The 17,931-nt window shown below is 49.7% G+C and overlaps 1 long non-coding RNA gene across 3 annotated transcripts; it reads left to right on the forward strand.

Annotated features, from left to right (window-relative positions):
* Nucleotides 1-17,852, forward strand: LOC118971142 (uncharacterized). 3 transcript variants are annotated; one of them, XR_012128501.1, is made up of 4 exons: nucleotides 1-8,365; nucleotides 8,472-9,162; nucleotides 9,745-10,430; nucleotides 10,868-17,852. It is a non-coding gene; the product is annotated as an uncharacterized lncRNA (long non-coding RNA). The 3 variants fall into 3 exon arrangements; XR_005059449.2 differs by having other exon boundaries at nucleotides 1-9,162; nucleotides 10,821-17,852; XR_005059447.2 differs by having other exon boundaries at nucleotides 1-9,162.
* The last annotated feature ends 79 nt before the right edge of the window (nucleotides 17,853-17,931 follow it).

Genomic DNA, 17,931 nt, shown 5'->3' on the forward strand with positions numbered 1-17,931 from the left:
CACACACACACACACACACACACACACACACACACACACACACACACCTTCCAGAAAGTGTCTTCTAGTCAACTCCAGCACGCCACTGGACGGGGCTCTGTGGCCTGAGACACAAAACAAAATTTTGATGCTGTATTTTGAAGAAGCCTCTTGGTTTCACCTAAGAGTAATTTATAATTGTTTTGCATTTCTCATGCATATACAGGAGATGGCAAATGAATGTCGTAAGGAATAAAACGGCCCAGAGTAGAGAATATGCAGCATTTCACCCATCTTCTAAATAAGGTATACACAGGAGACTGAGTTGGCTGTATTTGCTGAAAGGAACAGTATTTTCCAGAATGACTGAAGGGACCAGACAAGGGTCAGAGGAAGGAACAAATCAGAGACTTTTGCCTCACATCACCTGTCCCGAAACCAGTGAAGAATCTGACTCATTTGATCAGTTGGTCTTTTTCTGCAGGATCTTTTAGAAAAACAAATTTCTTTGTACTTAGTAATTAGTTCCTCTGACTAGCTCATTCTTCAAACTGAAGTGCAGGGCAAAAATGAGAATTTTGTAGATGAATTAATTTTTGATGGCCACGAGCTTTTACTGATGTGTGACAATCAGTATCTAGTATGGTATCTGAATACTTTACATAAATGCTAATGACGTGAGCAGAGAGGTTCACCATGAAAACCTTTATCAGCTGTAATAAATGTGTTTCTATTAAGAGCACAGGCCCCGTAGCACAATGTGAGAAACGGGACCGGTGGTATGAATGAGTCTTTGGCTATTTCGATTTCTTGAAACTGCAGCTGAAGACTTTGATTCAAATAGCTTTTCTCCGTCACGCTACAGGCGCGGACCGATGACTGACATTCACATGAGCCTGGACTTACGGTGGTCACGCCACAGCGCCCTCTTCTCTTACCTTGTGTCTCTGGTAAGAGTTAACATTTCAGAAGACCAGCGTTTGTGATCACAATAGAGTTCAGGAGTCACCTGTGGGTTTGTGTTTTCCTTCTTGCTTTCTCTCATTACAGACCCCTACTTCCTTCCTTTTCTTACACAGCTGCTGAAATGTCATGCAGCCGGGGGGCAATCGCCGTGGAAGAGGCCAGGCTGGGAGGGGCCCTGCTCTGGGCTCTTCTCCTGTGGTGGCTGCCACTGCCTAGTGCCAAGGAAGGTCACAGCTTGCGTTTGCCCAAAATCTGTCCCCAAGGTGGTTTGTAAGAAAGGGCTCCATGAGTGCTTAAAGTGGGAAATGCGGGTCGAGTAATTTTGTGCTTTTGTTTTCAGTAGTGGACCTCAGAGCTGCTAACTTGCTAATGTTTATAGTGAATCTCCGCAGGACTGTCACATGCAGTGTTTAACCAGGCCACCGCCCAACCATCGCATCTCCAGATTCACCGGATCAGCGTTCTGGGGAATGCCCTCCGGAGACCGTAGCCCACCACGAACCCACTGGATCTCCGTTGTGTCTCGGTTTCCAAGGCAAAGGGCTGTGCCTGTTCCCAGCCTCCCTCCCAGCGCACTCTCCACTCTTCCTGCGTAACGTCTACAAGCGTTTCCTGTAAACCTTCCTTTTTAGAGCGTTAGCTCCCAGAAGGCAGATGCTGTCTTACTAATTTTAAATATTTTTTACTTTGCTCAACAAGCACGATGATGCTTGGTTTGGAAATGAGTTTGGTAGATGTGGGGTGAATGAGTGATACACTCCTCACCCTGTACATTCATTTCATTTCCCCGTAAACCAGCTGCCTTCACGTTATCCGATTTCGCCTGTAAGGACATGGTGTTTGTAGAGTCTCAGGGACTCCGTGCAGAGTGGGCCATGAGGTCCCCTCCACGGCCTCCCGCTCTGCTGTGGAGACCGCCACCGGGCGCAGCTGGGCACGCTCTCAAAAGGTTCAGCGTCTTCATAGTGTGTCAACACAAGATTTGCAAAACGCAAATCAATGTCCTTACATGTGAGTCTCAGCTTCTTATAAAGTAGGATAAATATATCATTTGCTGTCTTTTGTCTTTCCAATTATCATTACTATTGGCAAATTTAGAGACTTTTAAGCAGTTATTGCCAGAATTTGCTTCTAGTTCAAATTTCTCATCTTCTTACCACTTAGCTGTAGAAGATGGAGAGCGTGTGTCACAGAGCACCCAGCCTAGGACACAGAGGGCGCCTAGAAGCCTCCGGAACGGCCTGACACCAGGCTGCAGGCGCTCGCCCTAACCCACCCTTCACTCCTTTCTTCCCCACCCCAGCTTCATGCAATGCAAATGACATATAACATTGTGTAGTTAAAGGTGTACAATGTGATGACTAAATATATGGAGCAAAAAGATTACCACAATAAGATTATTCACTAATTATTAACAATAAGTTAATACAACCATCACCTCACAGTTATAATTTTTGTGTGTTAACTTTTAAGATCTATTCTCTTTAGCAACTTTCCAGTATAAGATGCGGTATTTCTAATTAAAGTCACCATCCTGTTCATTACATCCCAGAACTTATAACTGGAAGTTTATACCCTTTGACCACCTTCACCCGTGCCTCCCCCCAGCCCTCCCTCACAGCCCCTGAAAACCAGCAATCGACTGTGTGTTTCTAGGAGTTTGGTTTTCTTTTAGATTTTCCACATGTAAGTGAGGTCATACAGTATTTGTCTTTTTCTGACTTACTTCACTTAGCATAAAGCCCTCAAAATTTTTCCATAATGTGGCAAATGGCAGGACTTCCCTTTTTATGGCTGAATAATATTCCATTTTACATATACACACACACACAATAACTTCTTTATCCGTTTCACCCACTAATAGGAATGTAAGTTGTTTCCATGCCTTGGGTATTGTAAATATGCTGCTTCAAATATGGGGAGCAGAGATCTCTTTGAGATAGCGATTTCATTTCCTTTGGATATATTCCCAGAAGTGGAATTGCTGGATCACATGGTTCTAACCTTAATTTTTTGAGGAGTCTCCATACTGTTTTTCATAGCAGTTGTACCAATTTACATTCCCACCAGCAGCATATAAGGTCTCCCTTTTTTCCCCCCACATTCTCGTTATCTCTTGTCTTTATGGTAATAGCCACCCTAACAGGTGTGAGGTGACATCTCACTGTGGTTCTGATTTGCGTCTCCCTGACCATCGGTCGCCTGGAGCACCTTTTCATGTGCTTGTTGGCCACCTGGATGCCTGCTTGGGGAAAATGTCTGTTCAGATCCTCTGCCCATCTCTACACAATGACAATGGCTTGCTGTTGAGTTGTATGAGCTCTTTATATATTTTGGATATTAGCACCTTGACAGATTTTTCTCCCATTCTGTAGGCTGCCTTTTCATTTGTTTATTGTTTCTTTTGCTCTGAGAAAGCTTTTAGTTTGATGTTATCCCGTTTGTTTATTTCTGCAATCATTGTCAAGACCAATTTCAGGGAGCTTCTCCCCCATGTTTTCTTCTAGGAGATTTATGGTTTCAGACATTTAAATCTTTAATCCATATTGAGGGGTTTTGTGTGTGAGATAGGGGTCCAGTGAATATCTGCATGTGAATATCCAGTTTTCCCAGGACCATTTATTGACAAGATCATCTTTTCCCCATTGACTGTTCGTTCTGCTGTCAAATATTAGTTGATTGGATATGCATGGGTTTATTTCTGGGGTCTTGATTCTGTTCCATTTGTCTGTTTTGAAGCCAGAACCCCGTATGGTTTTGGTTACTGTAACTTTGTCTTATACTTTGAACTCAGAAAGTGTGAGGTCTCCAGGTTCCCTCTTCCTCAGGATTGCTTCGGCTATTTGGTGTCTTTTGTGGTTCCGTATGAATTTTAGGATTGTTTTTTATATTCCTGTGAAAAGTGCTACTGGAATTTTGGCAGGGATTGCATTGAACCTGAGGATCGGTTTAGATAGTAGAGACATTTCAATGAAATCCATTCTTCCTCTGCTGAGTACAGGGTGTCTTATCTGTGTCCTCTTAGATTTCTTTCATCACTGTTTTTCAGTTTTCAGTGCAGAGATCTTTCACCCCCCCCTTGGTTAAATTTGCTTGTAAGGATTTTACTGTTTTTTATGAAATTGTAAATGGGATTGTTTTATTTGCTTTTCAGACAGTTTGTTGTTAGCATATAGGAAAGTAGTTATTTCTATGTCGATTTTATATCCTGCAACTTTACTGAATATGTTGATTAGTTTTAACTAATTATGCACCACCATTATATTAGAGAATTTGATTTTGATTGTATTGTTACTATTATCAGTGATTTTTGCATGTTTTTACACTTTTACAATGTTAATTAGCATCCTTTTATTTCCACTTGAAAAATGTCCTTTGGCATATCTTGTAAGGCAGGTCTAATGGTGATGAACTCCATCAGTTTTTGTTTGGGAAAATCTTTGTCTCTCCTTCATTTGTGAAGACAGCTTTTCCAGGTATAAGTATTCTTGGTTGACATATTTTTTTTCTTGCAGTCTTTTGGATATGACATTCCACCTTCTGGCCTGCAAAGTTCCTGTTGAGAAATCCACTGACATCTTATGGGGCTCCCTTGTATGTAACTTGTTTTTTCTTTTTTGCTGCTTTCAAAATTCTTTGTCTTTCTTTGATGTTTGACAGTTTAATTATAATGTGGCTCGATGTAGCTCTCTTCAGATACGACCTATTTGGGATTTCTCAGGCCTCATGAACCTGGATGCCCTTTTCTCCCCCCAAGTTCTCAGCCATCCTTGCTTTAAAGGGACTCTCCTGGGATCCCCATAATGTGTATATTGCTCCTTTGGGTGGGTGTCCCCTCCTGTAGATGTTCTTCACTCTTTCACCTTTGTCTCCTTTTGCTCCTCTGACTAGATAATCCAAAAGACTTACTTTGGTTGTTATTGTTGTTTTCCGATAGTTTCTATCTTGTTGAAATTCTTACTGTGTTCATTCATTGTTTTCCTAATTTTGTTTAATTGTGTGTTCTCGTACTTTACTGAAGTACTCTGAATTCTCTGTCAGTTCATAGACCTCCGTTTCTTTAGGGTACTGATTGGAGCTTTATTTGTTTCTTTTAGTGTTTTCCTGATTCTTCACAATCCTTGATCCCTGACATTGGTATCTGTGCGTTTAAGCAGGTGGTCTCCTCTTCCAGATGTCACAGGTTTGCACTGGCAGGAAACCTTCTCGAGTCAGCTGGTAGCGTTTGTGGGATGGGGATTTGCTATAGGGCTTCCTGTTTGGATGAGACCGCTGGCTGTGCTCTGGGGTTGTGCTGTTTGCTGCAGGCTGGGGGTTCTGTGGTCAACTGGACTGGACTCCACATCCAGGTGGGCTTCTGGCCGTGCCCCGCAGTCAGGTCGGGCCCCTAGCTCCACACCTGCTCTTGGTCGGATGGGTTCTCAGGCTGCTGGCTGTCTCTGTGTTCAGAGCAGGTCACAGGCCATGCCCTGAGGCTGGGCAGGGTCAAAGCTGGGCTTTGTGGCTTAGTCGTGCCGTGGACGAGGCTCTGGGGCTGCCCAGGATCACTGTCCAGGCCCCCTGGTTATGCAGGGCCAGGGGCAGCAGTTATATACGGTTGCTGGGTTGACTGACCCTCTGCCCAAGCAGCGCTGCAGCATAGGTTTCATCGCTGTCTGAGTTCTCCACCTGGGCTTTACAGATGGGCTTGAGGCTGTGCCCAGTAGCTGGGCAGGGCTGAGAATTTTCTTCTGTGTCTGGATGAGGCAGTAATATAGCTCACTTGCTGGGGACCCAAATCAGGCAGAACTTCCAATGGGAACTCTTGGGCCAGACGTGGCCGCCAGCTCGGCTCTGCAGATGGACACTGCTGCTGGCTGGGGTTTTTGCTCGGGCGCCGCTGAGGCAGAAACATGGTTTGCCAGGTGGGCGGAGCTGTTGTAAGCCTAGCCACGCTTCTCTGTCTCTGATGTCAAGGCGCCTGTGAGGCGATACCCAGGTGGGCCTGTAACACTGCACTAGCTGGACGTCTGCCTTGAGCTCTCTTTTCCCACAGGAGAAACCAGAGACCAGGAGGTGGTGGGGGGCACTTTCAGTGCGGTGCTGTCGGCCTGGGGCCTGCAGGGGGCAAGGCAGTCCTGGGAGAGCTGGTCCTGTTCCGTCTCTGTGGCAGAGGAGTGCCTCAGCCTTGCCCCTGGGTGCTGGGACGTCACAGTGGTGACCCGTCTGTGGATAGTTGCTAGTTGGTCTTCTTGGAAGGAGAATTGAGGCCGGGAAAAACCTGTGTCATATTGATGATCTGTTGCAGCTCTGCCCGGTTACGTGGTGTGGCTCAAGTTAACTTCGGTATGCAACCAACAACTACGGACGGTGTGTTCACGTACATCGTGGTGAAAGGGAGTGGGTGCTTCATACTGAACAGAGACTGGAAACTAGTTCCTTATAAAAGTCAGGAATAAGGTAGTTTCTTCAAAGTTTCAAGTTTGTGCCCAAGGACTATTTCTTGGATTAGGAAGCATGGGTTTGTTTCAAAGCATGCTGATCCCACGAGAAATGGGATTGCTAAAGAGTGTATCCCCAGCTGGTATCTTCAGTGTACGTGAAACTGGGATCACTCTTAAAAGCTTCACAACATACAGTATCAAGGATGCCTGGGGGGGAAATTACACCCTGGGCTCAGTTGGGCCTTGAAATGGTATTAAGTTCTTCAGGCAACGAAAAAGGATTTGATGCCATGAAAGAAGAGACAAATGCCTTTTACATGGGAAAGGGGAGCTTGAGTAAAATGATTCTGGGCTTTGGAACCAAATGGGAAGAAAAGCCAAATGCTCCATGTGCCTGTTAAGCTTCCATCAATAGTACCAAGCTGCTCGGTGCCCCCTTGCTCTCGCGGTAGGGAAGGAGGCCAGCATTTGCCCATCATTCACTCTGGCAAGCTGTGTGCTGATAGATGGGTTCCATAATTTTATTTCCACAAGTAAGGTGTGAGGTGAGTGATGACTACCTCATTTTAGGAATGATGAAACTGTTTGTTAGAGAGATTCAGCAGCCATGTCTTCAGAATTAAGCTAACAGCCCACTTGGGCACAGAGGTGACTAACCTCTTGTTTAGGTTTTAAAAAAGAGGCATTGGGAAGCAGCACTTCAGTTGGCAAAACTCTGCTTGTAAAGGGATGGATATTAAATGTTTGATCCACTGTAGGCCCAACGGTGCCTGGTGCACCTGCTCACCTCTGCCATTGGAGGAGGAAGCAGCCACAGGTTTTCATTTGCAATGATGACTTGCAAATGAAGGAGCTTCTGGGTGCATTATAAATTTAATTTGCCTGAGAATATGGCAATGTATTTCTCCCTCATAGGCATGAAATCCACATGATTTCCAGCCTGTTTCTATGGTTTCCTTCTAGTGTTCAGATACGTTAATTAGCATGCAGTTCATTATGGATGTTGGTGCCGTTTTTCTACTTCAGATTTGAGGTATTAATTTCATTTCGATTTCCACAGGGTTTAAAAATAGAGCAGAATCATTTTGACTAGCATACAGTCAAGCCTGCGGGTGCTGAAGGAGTCTGTGACAGGAGCCTAGACTTGCATTGCTTTGCCCTTGCCAGGGATGAAGATCTGGCTCTGAGCTTCTGTTCTCCCTTCCAGCAAGGTGAGCCAGCTTCAGTTTTCTCTGGAATAGGCAGTTTCACTCAAAACTCTGGGCTCAGTGGCCTTGCAGGCAATCGAGTGCTCTCAAAATCGGCAGGGCTCCCCTTGGGGTAGGCCTTGGGGAACGCTCTTCATGAAGAGAGAGAGATGAGCCACGCCTCTTCTATTTCGTTGTGAAAAGCATGGAAACCCCAGACCGGCTCCTCCCACGATGCTGGGCCGCCATTTACCGCTGCTCATGGGCGAGGTCCTCCCTGCGCTGTCCTGGGCTGTGGCCTTGCTTTGCTCCCGGGACAGAGGCGCACTGACGGGGGGAGCGTGTGAGTCCAGGTGCCTGGAAGCAGGCGTCCAGCTGCTCCTCAGGAGGTCACGTTCTGAGTCTTGGTGCTCCCTGTTCTGGCTGGGTGGGCCCCACCCTCCCTGTAGGCACCCCTGTCCCTGTTCCTCAGAGCCCAGGAGGCCTGGTGCCCGGGTGCGGAACAGCCTCAGACCCACCGCGGTGGCGGCGCCTGCTCTCTGCCCAAAGCCCGTTTGCTTGTTTTGCGGGTCTGAACGGGACCCTCCTCCTTATGAAATACGCATTTTTAGGAGCCGCTGCCGCAGGCCGTCTTCCCGCTGGCTTCTCACAAGGTCCCCCTGGATGGCGTGCTGGACAACACGGCCCTTTCTGCCCAGGGTCCCCGCGTTCAGTGAGAACGACCGAATGACTGAAGCGCCGGATGTCCGTATAGAAAATTCCTGATGGGAAAAATGAGGTCACTTGTAACCTGTTTGTCAGAATATCCAGGTAGACAGGAGAAAACTCAGTGTGCCACCCAGAAGTTTGTTTTATGTAGCCGGGACAGGAGAAATGCAGGTCCTGAAATTTTCACTCTATCTGTTTTTCCTGTTAGCTCTTAACCCCCACGTCCCCAGCCCTCCTCAGCTGGAGGAACTGAGGCCAGCGCTCACCTGGCCAGCAAGTACTGCAGGCACCTGGCCGACAGGGCGCAGCCTGGAGTTCACCTTGGGGCGTGACCGGCTGCTGCGGAATGGTCCGGGGCGTTGCCTGTAGGCAGTGGGCGGAGTCAGAGGCAGGATGCTGGCCGCTGGCCTCTGCTGTCTGGCCGTGACCTCCTGGGTCTCTCAGCCTCCCCAGGCCGCCAGTTCCTCAGCGTGAAGCGCGGCTAATGATGAGCAGCCTGTTGGGGTGCGTGCGGCTCCCGTGAGATGCTGCGCCCATCAGCCCTGGGCCGGCAATCCCGCTGCCCCCCTGAACGCCTCTCCTCCTCCTGTTACGTGTCCCGTGCCTGCTCTGGGGGGTGACCCCCCACCTCGTGTCTGCCTGGGGCCCTCCCTGAACTCAGGGGGACCACAGAACTAGTGTTACCCCCCTTGACATTAGGCATTTGCTCTGCCCAGACGGGCCCCAATCCTTCACCTGTTTTGCTGAGTGCAGCCCGGGGCTGAACCCTCAGCAGACACACACCTGTCGGGGCTTTCTGCTTCCCCGGGGGACACGGGCCTCAGCTGTGCCTGCTCCTGCCTTCAGCGTCTCAGCTCTGTGGAGACCACGAGGGTACACCGAGCCCCAGAGGATGCCAGGTAGGTCCTCCCAGTTCCGACTGCTTCCCTGGACCCAGTGGGGTCTTGTTCCCCCTCATCTCCATGTCCTTCTGATGGGCATGGTCCCGGGCCTCTGCCCTCTGGACCCTTACCTGGAAATTTTCTTCCAGCTTAGCCTGAAACTCTAAGTTCCATCTATGCAGAAATTGTGTCCCATCGTCATTATGTCCCCAGCACCTGGCATAGTCGCCCCCCCCCACCCAGGAAAGAGTTGAGGGAATGAGCTCCTGGCCTCTGCTCTGCAGTCTGATTCCAGGTGCAGTTGCTTTAACGAGGCTATTTGGAGTAAGACAGGCTCCATCTCACCCCTGTGACGCTGTGTGGAGCTTGTTAGCCCAGTAAAGGGACACGACGTCCTTGAAGTAACCCCAGTGACCGTGGGGTGAACATCCCAACAGCTGTGCTTTTGGGTTGAATTTCCCAGCCATGGGCCCAATCACTGGCTCGCCATCCTGCTGTGCTCTGAAATCACCTGAGGATGATTTACAGCCATAGATGTCAGGCCCCCGGGCAAACCAGCGGGAACAACCTGTGAGGTTTGAGCCTTGGGCTTCCCTGCAGGAATTCTGCGGCCCAGGGAGCCGAGAACCACTGATGCAGCGAGATTGCCAAGCCCCGTGTGTTGGTCGCTCTGTGAGGATGTCATGGAGAAGCTGGGGTCCTGGGCAGCCACTAGCGGGCTGTGCACGTGGACGCTGCCTGCTGTCTCAGAACAGTGCTTCTTAAATCGGGGCCCCAGGACCAGGAGTCTCAGCATCACCTGGACACCTGCCGGAAATGCGGTCCCCCAGTCCAGGCCCATGAAGCAGGGCCGCCGGGCCTGCACCCAGCACTGTGTCAACAGGCCTTCCTGGGGCTCTGCTGTGGGCGCAAGTTTGAGAACCAGCCTGGGACAAAGGGCACATGCTGGCACCTGGGGAAGTCTGGGTGGGGCTGCGCTCCCTCACCTGTATCATCGGGACCCGTTCATTGTCACACTTGCATCCATCTGTGCGCTCCAGTATCAGTCCAGCCTCTGATGGCCAGGCATCCCTCTGGACTCTGGAGGTGCACAGCCGAGCAACCGGACAAGGTCCCCGGCCTCATGGACCTCGGTCCGCTGCAAAGGGCGGAGGGCGTTTCACAGTGACGGCTGACACATGATGAACTGAAGCCTTCTTCTGGGCCAGGGTAGCTCGTGGCGGGGCACTTGACCCAATGTGAGGACGGCCTTCTGCAGGGGAGCAGCATCTGAGCAGGACCCGAAGGTGAGCACGTAGGTGAGGGATGGGTGTGGAGGAAGAGATTCGGGTGTGGGAAGGGCAGGGACTAGGGCTGTGCAGAGGGTGACAGTGCGACTCGCTGGAGGTGCTGGAAGATGCCAGTGTTGGGAGAGTGATGGGAGGCGCCCTGGACAGGTGGGCTGTAGAGCCCGGGGGCACAGTGGCCACAGCGTGTGTGTGTGTACACAGACACATTCCAGTTGTCATATGTGTAGCACTTAAAGGTAAGTATACACATGCATGAATATGTCTGTTACATATACGCATATAAAATAGTATATGTACACAATATGTAGTATGACATACATAGTGGTGTGTATAGAGGGGCTAGAGCAGTACGGCCGCTGGCTGTGTGGTTACCTTCTCGGATTTCAGCCCTTCGTTAGGCCCTAGACATGACTGCGTCACCACTCACTCCACAGCCTCGTAGCCGCCTTGGGGCTTTTCATCTACCAAGTTCACCTCATTTGCAGTGATGACAGCCCGCGGGCCGCGCAGACTGGATTAGCGCAGGGCTCTGCTGTTCTCGCACCCGGGGGCGTCCCAGCTGTCAGTCCCAGCTGTGAAGAGCCGGCTCGGTCCCACTCGCCCTCTTTGCATCAGCAACGACCTGCGCCAGCTAACCCTGATGCACAGCGCTGGAGTCGGCGCTCTGGAAACCGAAAGGTGCTGGACAAGAATGAAATGTTCACGTTCTCAGAAGCTGAAGCCGAAGGCCAGAATTTGTTGATCTGCCTGTGTGGCCCTCTAGAGCTCGAGTGTCTCTCAGAAGTGGCTATTCATCATTGTTGAAATGCTGCATGACATTCCAGTCTCCCTAGAGATTCCACTGGATCGTGACTGAGTCTGTGCATCTACTCCTCATATTTTCAAATGCAACTTCAGTTCTCCGCGAAGCGTTTTGTGCTCGAGAGGAGAGGTGCCATGCGATTCCTAGAATCCCTGCAGGAAGTCAGAGTAGCAGAGGCCACAGTGCCCGACAGCCGACTGACCGACGAGGTAGCGTGTGGGAGGCTCGGATTAATTCTGGGGTGTGTGTGTGGATTGGCTGATACATGGAGTGTCATTTCCTCCTGGAGAGAATAGGGAGCTGGCTCTTCTCCGCCTTGATTTCCTTTATTTTTTTTGAGTTGCCCCTTGGACTAGAGATGATGGAGAGCAGGAGAGGGGAGAGCCTCAGACGGGGACTTGAAGGAACCAGTAGTGAGGAGAGGCGAGTGGGCGAAAACACTGGCTGAGACTCGTTTAAAATGACACATTGGCCAAAATCACTCCCTTTTTATTCAGACATTGATAATTTTATTTTGTCAGAGGGGCAATATTTTATGTGCTATTAAGCAATAAAATAGCTAATAAATTAGAGGGGCAATATTTTATGTGCTATTAAGCATTTCTGCTTAGTTTCTAGAAAGTTGAAGATTTTTAATAGTTTTGGATTTTATTGTTTCTATGTTTTACTTCCAGTTTACTTTCAGGCAATTGTGACTCTCAATTGCTAGTCAATGTTTCCATGAAGTCTTAAAATTTGCAGGTTAGCTGCCAGTGAATTCTTGGTCTGAGAATAAATTAGTTAGAAACGAATGTTTCTAATCACCTGCTTAGATTTTTTGCCATCTGTAAAACTCTTGAATGCATGTAAAAGCAATTTTATCCTTTTTCTGTGTCAATATTTTAAATTGTTGATTCATCTTTAACTAATAGGGTGGCAGCTGGCCCAGTTTGCCTGGGACCGAGGGGTTTCCGGGACATGGCACTTTCTACAACTGGGGGAGCCCCAGGCAGACCGAGATGGTGGTCCCCCCACGTCGCAAACGGCCAGCTCGCCCCCAAACATTCACAGCTCTCCTTCACGGGGCCATGTTTTTGCCCATCCTCCCTTGCACTCAGAGGTAGCCCTGCAGTTCCCTCCCATCTGTGGCCGTAATGTGGGCGGAAGTGATGGAGAAGCAGGTGCTCCGCCTCCTAACATTGCCTGGATGTTGACCCCCGAGTCACCGGTGGAGATGCAGTGGAGATGGCAGAGCCCCTGTCGACCTGGGCTGGAGGTCGGCTGCATGGGGCCGAGGTGCCCCCCATGGGGCTCTAACTGCAGGACAGAAGCCTCTACAGGACAACAGCAGGGAGGGTGGCAGGCTTCCAGTGCATGGTGCCATCCTGGTCAGTGCAGCTGTCCAACCTCTGCGGGGTTTTTTTTGTTTTTTTCCATTTTGATTTGTATATATACTTTCTTTCTGGTTTAAGTAAATTAAAAGGGGAAACAAAAACAGCTCACCCATTTCTTCCACCCCCACACCCTACTTTTGGCAGCCACCAATCTATTCTCTGTATCTGTAAACTTGATTATTTATTTATTTAGATTCTCTATAAGTGACCTCATACGCTGTCGTATTTCACTGAGCATACTGCCCTTGAGGTCCATCCATGTTGCCACAAATGTAAGATTTCATTCTTTTTAGTGGCTGCATAACATCCCATTGTGTGTATATATATATACAGTTTCTAAATCCATTCATCCACTTACGGACACTTAGGTTGCTTCTATAGCTGGACAATTATAAATTATGCTGCAATGAACACAGGGATGCATGTATCTTGTTGACTTAATGGTCTCATTTTCTTTGGATATATTCCCAGAATATATTCAGTGTAATTGCTGGATCATATGGTATTCCTATTTTTAATTTTTTCAGGAACCTCCATAGTGCTGCCCACAGTGGGTGCACCAATTTACATTCCCACCAACAGCGTAGGAGGGTTCGCTTTTCTCCACATCCCCGCCAGCATTTGTTATTTCTTGTCTTTTGGATGGTGGCCAGTCCAGCTGGTGTGAGGTGATACTCAGTGTGGCTTTGGTTTGCATTTCCCTGAGGATAAGCCACATAGAGCACCTTTTCACAGGTCTGGTGGCTGTGTGTATGTCTTCTTTGGAAATAATGTCTATTCGGGTCCTCTGCCCATTTTAAAATCAGGTTATTTGTTGGTGTTGAGTTGTATGAATTTATATATTTTGGATATTAGCCCCTTATCAGATGTACCGCTTACAGGCCCCGTCCCCCATACAGGGCTGCCTTTTTGTTTTGTTGACAGTTTCTTTGCTGTGTGAGTCTCCTAGTTTTCCATTCTCTTGTAAAAATAAGTAAATAATTGCACGGCCAATACACAGACACGGTGACAATGTCTGGTGGCAGCTCTGAGATGCTCTTGGTACACATTCCCGGGTGGGGGGACACCCACTGTTCTGTGTTACACAGGCAGCTTTGGAGGTTGCCTGGCCTTGTTCCCTGGAGGCCGACCCTGAGGGAAATTTCGGGAGGGACAGTGGAAATGGTTTTCAGCCTGGGGTAAAGAAACAGGTCAAATACTTGCGCTCCTGGCCCCATCTTAGAAGGCTCTGATTCCAACCCGTCGAAGAGAAAGCGCGTTCACACCATCCCAGTGTCCCTCTTCAGATGCGTGCATTTAAGCCACTTGACTTTGAAGTCCGTTTAGTTTCTGTTTTTGCCAGGAGTTTTCTGGGTGTAAAGTTCAGAATAGCTGTGTGTACATAGGATGTCCACAGGGAAACGGTAAATTCTGGGTTAGAAAAGGTTCTGTGACAAGTGCCCTGCATGTTTAGCGCGACTGTTTGCAGAGGCAGGGGGCACCTTAGAGATCAGGAGAACACGCGTGTCTCAGTCCTGGGCCGAGCCAGGGCGTGTCTGGGTCTAAACGCCGACATGGATTGAGTAACTAGAAAATGTAACGGGGGAAAACAAAGACCCTGAAAAAAAATAATTAAAGTTTAAAAGATGTTACGGGGATGAGGGGAGGGAAAATCCTGTACTGACAGGCTGGACACGCAGGATTTTCGATCTGGAAGCATGAGGGGATGTGGGGTGGACACTGAAAGGCCAAGCGACAGCCGAGGCTCCGGAGACTCTCAACTTGCTCAGCGACCTTGTGAGTTTCCCTCCCTGCACACAGTTCCCCCCCGACCCTCCGGGACGTGCGGATTGAATGGCATTGGGATGAGCAGCCTGTCTGGGGCCAGGGGGCTTGACCTGGGGGTGTGGGCGCGAGGCCTGCCGAGGTAACTCTTTGGACTGAGGACTGACCGGTAACTGGTTAGATAAGCCTTGTACCTAACTAACTACAAGGCTGAGTGTCCTGGGACCTGTCCCAAGTTAAGGCCGACTTCACAGCAGCAGGAAGGGTGCTCTGGCAGCAAGGGCCGGGTGGGCTTCCAGGAGGAGGCGGTGTGGGCACTGGGCTTTGCGGGCAGTAGGCTTCTGGTGGGCAGAGAGTTGGAGTTTCTGTGCCGTGAAGACAAACCCCTGAGAGGGGAGAATATTTGCCCTCACCTTCCAGAAGGGGAAACTGAGTCACAGAAACTATGGAGCTTGTCCAACTTGTGGCAGCGATTAAGGAAGGAGCCGGGGCTGGAGGACCCCACCCTCACCGCCAGCCCGCGCGGCCTGGGAGGGATGCCGGACTGGAGAGGGCGAACGGAGCATCCTGTGTGACAGGGACATCGGGACGCTCAAGGATGGCTGGGTTTTCCTGGGTTTGTTGTCTTTATTTTTTAATTGTAGAATTAAATGCTTATCATAGAAAATATGTGAGTGCAAAGAGGAAAAGGAAACAGAGAAACGACCACTGACCCCACTGTCCAGAAGCAAAAGCTGTTAATACGCTGACACATGTCTTTCCACACACACACACTCACACACTCACACTCACAGGCTTCCCCCAGCGGGCTGCTGTTATAAACTGTACGGTGACAAACAGATGCCTAAGTCCTTCTGGCTATTCTGGACAATTTCTGAGGGATAGAGTTCTGGAAATTGAATATAAGGCACAAGCATTTTTAAAGTCACTCCTCCATCTGCAGCCACATTTCTTCCCAAAAAAGTATACATCACTGCTAACCACTGTGTATAAACCCAATCTGAGCATTACTCTGAGAACCCGTGCTGATTTGAGAGGTGGGAGTGACCTCTCACCGTGCCAGGCTCTGCCCCTTGCTCTCATTTCTTCCTCAGAATGGCCAGGTAAGGAGGCCTTGTTCCTTAAAACATTAATCTTGCCGACTGACTTTTTTGGCACCTTCTTAAGCTTTGCCCCAGACCCAGCTTCGGTTCACTCGGCTTCACAAATGGAGAAACAAGGGTGGGGACCCGAGTATCTTGATCAGAGTCACCCAGCCTGTAAATCTCAGTGACAACATTCAAACGTGGGTATGTGTGGCTCCAAAACCCCCTTTCTCTCCACTGGGCCATCCTGGCGCTTCACCACCAGGTTCTGAATGGGAGTGATGGAGAGAGAGAAGAAACCATCAGTAGAACTGGAGAATTCGGGGCAGGAGGACCTGGTCCTTTCCGCTGTGTGTGTGGGTCATGCTGACTTGGGGCACAGGGACACAGACATGAACGCTGTGGGGTGTGTGCAAGAAGCTGCGGGTTCAGGTCCAGCCCAAAGGGAGGGGAGGCTGAATGTGTGACGGGGTGGCTTGGCCCGCGGGACGGCAGCAAGGGCCAGGCACCCCGAGGCAAAGCTCTGAGAGCAAAGGGTGAGGCCCAGGACAGAGCTATGGCCAGGCAGAGCTCCCGGGGACAGTCAGCGGTTGAGTCACAGTCCTGAGCCTGTGGCCAGGCATCCAGGAGCACCCACCTGCACAGCTGCAGCCGGTCCCCGGTGTCCTGCATGGGCATGGCTGGCGGGGCACCCAGGGAAGCCCAGAGCAGCTGTGATGGTGTGTGGTCTGCAGACCAGCCCACATGATGGGCACAGGCCGGCCAGGCTGCCATGGAGCTTTTCGCCGAGATCAGTCCAGGGCCACTGGCAGGGGTGGCTTAGGGAATTGGACTCATTCTGCAGGAAGTGAAACACAGGTCCTGGGATAGAAATAGGATGAGGGGCTCCCCCTCCTGCACAAACAGTTCCTTCTTGGGGGGCCAGGCTGCCCTTCTGCTCTTCAGACCATCCGAGGACAGATACCCGGAGGGTGTTGGGATCCACCCACCCATCACTTCCTGCTTCTTGACTCAGTGGAACTGACACGTCATGTGGGATGAGGGGGGAGCCTCCGGGCGGTGGGTTGTTCTGGCCCTGGCTGAGCAGAGGGCAGCGTTAGCTTCTGAGAGCAGCGTACACGAGGGTAGTTTAGGGGGCCCATGGGGGCTGGAGCAGGTTTGAGCCCCTGACGCCTGTCAGAGGCAAATGAGCCCACGCTCATCTGCCCCCCTGCACCCGGGAGCCTGCAGCCACTCTGCAGCCGTGGGGCAGGGAAGAACACCCGCCTTTCCTGGATGCCTGCGATGTTGCGGGCAGTATAGGGACTTTGACATAAATCACACGATTCAGTTCTCACCATGGCTCTCCAAGGAAGGTTTTGTCCATATTTTGCAGACAAGAAAACTGAGGCTCAGAGAAGTAAATAAGGTGCCCGAGGCTCAGAGAGCAAGTGGTGGGGTCAGAACTGGATGCCGGGTGAGTTTGATGCCAAATCTGGAAGGCCACGTGTAGCCGTAGCAGGTTAATTCCATCGGCTCCACCAGGGGGACGGTAGAACCTACGGTAAGTGGTGACTAGGAAACATGGAGTCTAGTAACCATAATGTTCAAGTAATTGTACATTAACGATATCAAAATAAAAAAAAAAAGAAAGCTACCACTGGGGACCAAATTAGTAACCCCAAAGGGAAAATCCCTTATGAAAAATCTCCTTCTGAGAAAGTAATTTTAAAATCTGCACTAGGAAACACTTGGGTTCTGTTACGGCATGGCATGGAGGCAGCTTAGCTGCTAGTGGAATAAGGCAACGTCCCTAGATTCTCCGGTCATAAGCAAGAACTACTAAGCGATTCATGTTTCCCTTTTCCCCTTGGCTTCTAGGAAAGTCTTCCCCAGCAGTCGCACTTCTCTTTATGGTTCGCATATTACAGACTGTTATCTCCTTAGTCTTGATTTTCTATTTGCATTGTCTTATGTCACTGTAATTTCAGTTGCCTCGGTACCTCGTAGAAATGATATAAATAGTTAAATGTGAATAATAAACAGAAGTGAAGTGTCTGCCTCCCACCCCTCCCCGTTCATGAGGGTGGAGCAGCCCCTGACCCTGGGCATGGGCCTCCTGGTGCCCCCAGGGCCGCGCCACAGACACCTTCCGTGAGGCGATGGCCCACAGGTGCTCCTGCCCAGAGGGCCCTGGGTCTAGGGACTGGGCAGAGAATGCACTGTCTGTCGCTAATACTGAGTGGGAACCGGACGACAGTTACAGCCCCAAAATAGGGACTGTCCAAAAGACCAAAGTGTGCAGCATTACCATTCCTGTTGGCCAGTATTGACTCTGGGAAATTGTTGTTTAAAGCCATTTGGTATCTAAGCTCCATGCCCAAGTTTGGAAAAAAAACCTTCAGTAGAAGTTGGAAGGATGTAATTATATAGAATCTCTAAATTCAGGTTCTTGACCCGCCTCCCCGCCCGACCATTAGAGTTGTTACAGTAAG

This window comes from Manis javanica, chromosome 1 (assembly GCF_040802235.1).
Source record: "Manis javanica isolate MJ-LG chromosome 1, MJ_LKY, whole genome shotgun sequence".
Taxonomy (NCBI): Eukaryota; Metazoa; Chordata; class Mammalia; order Pholidota; family Manidae; genus Manis; species Manis javanica.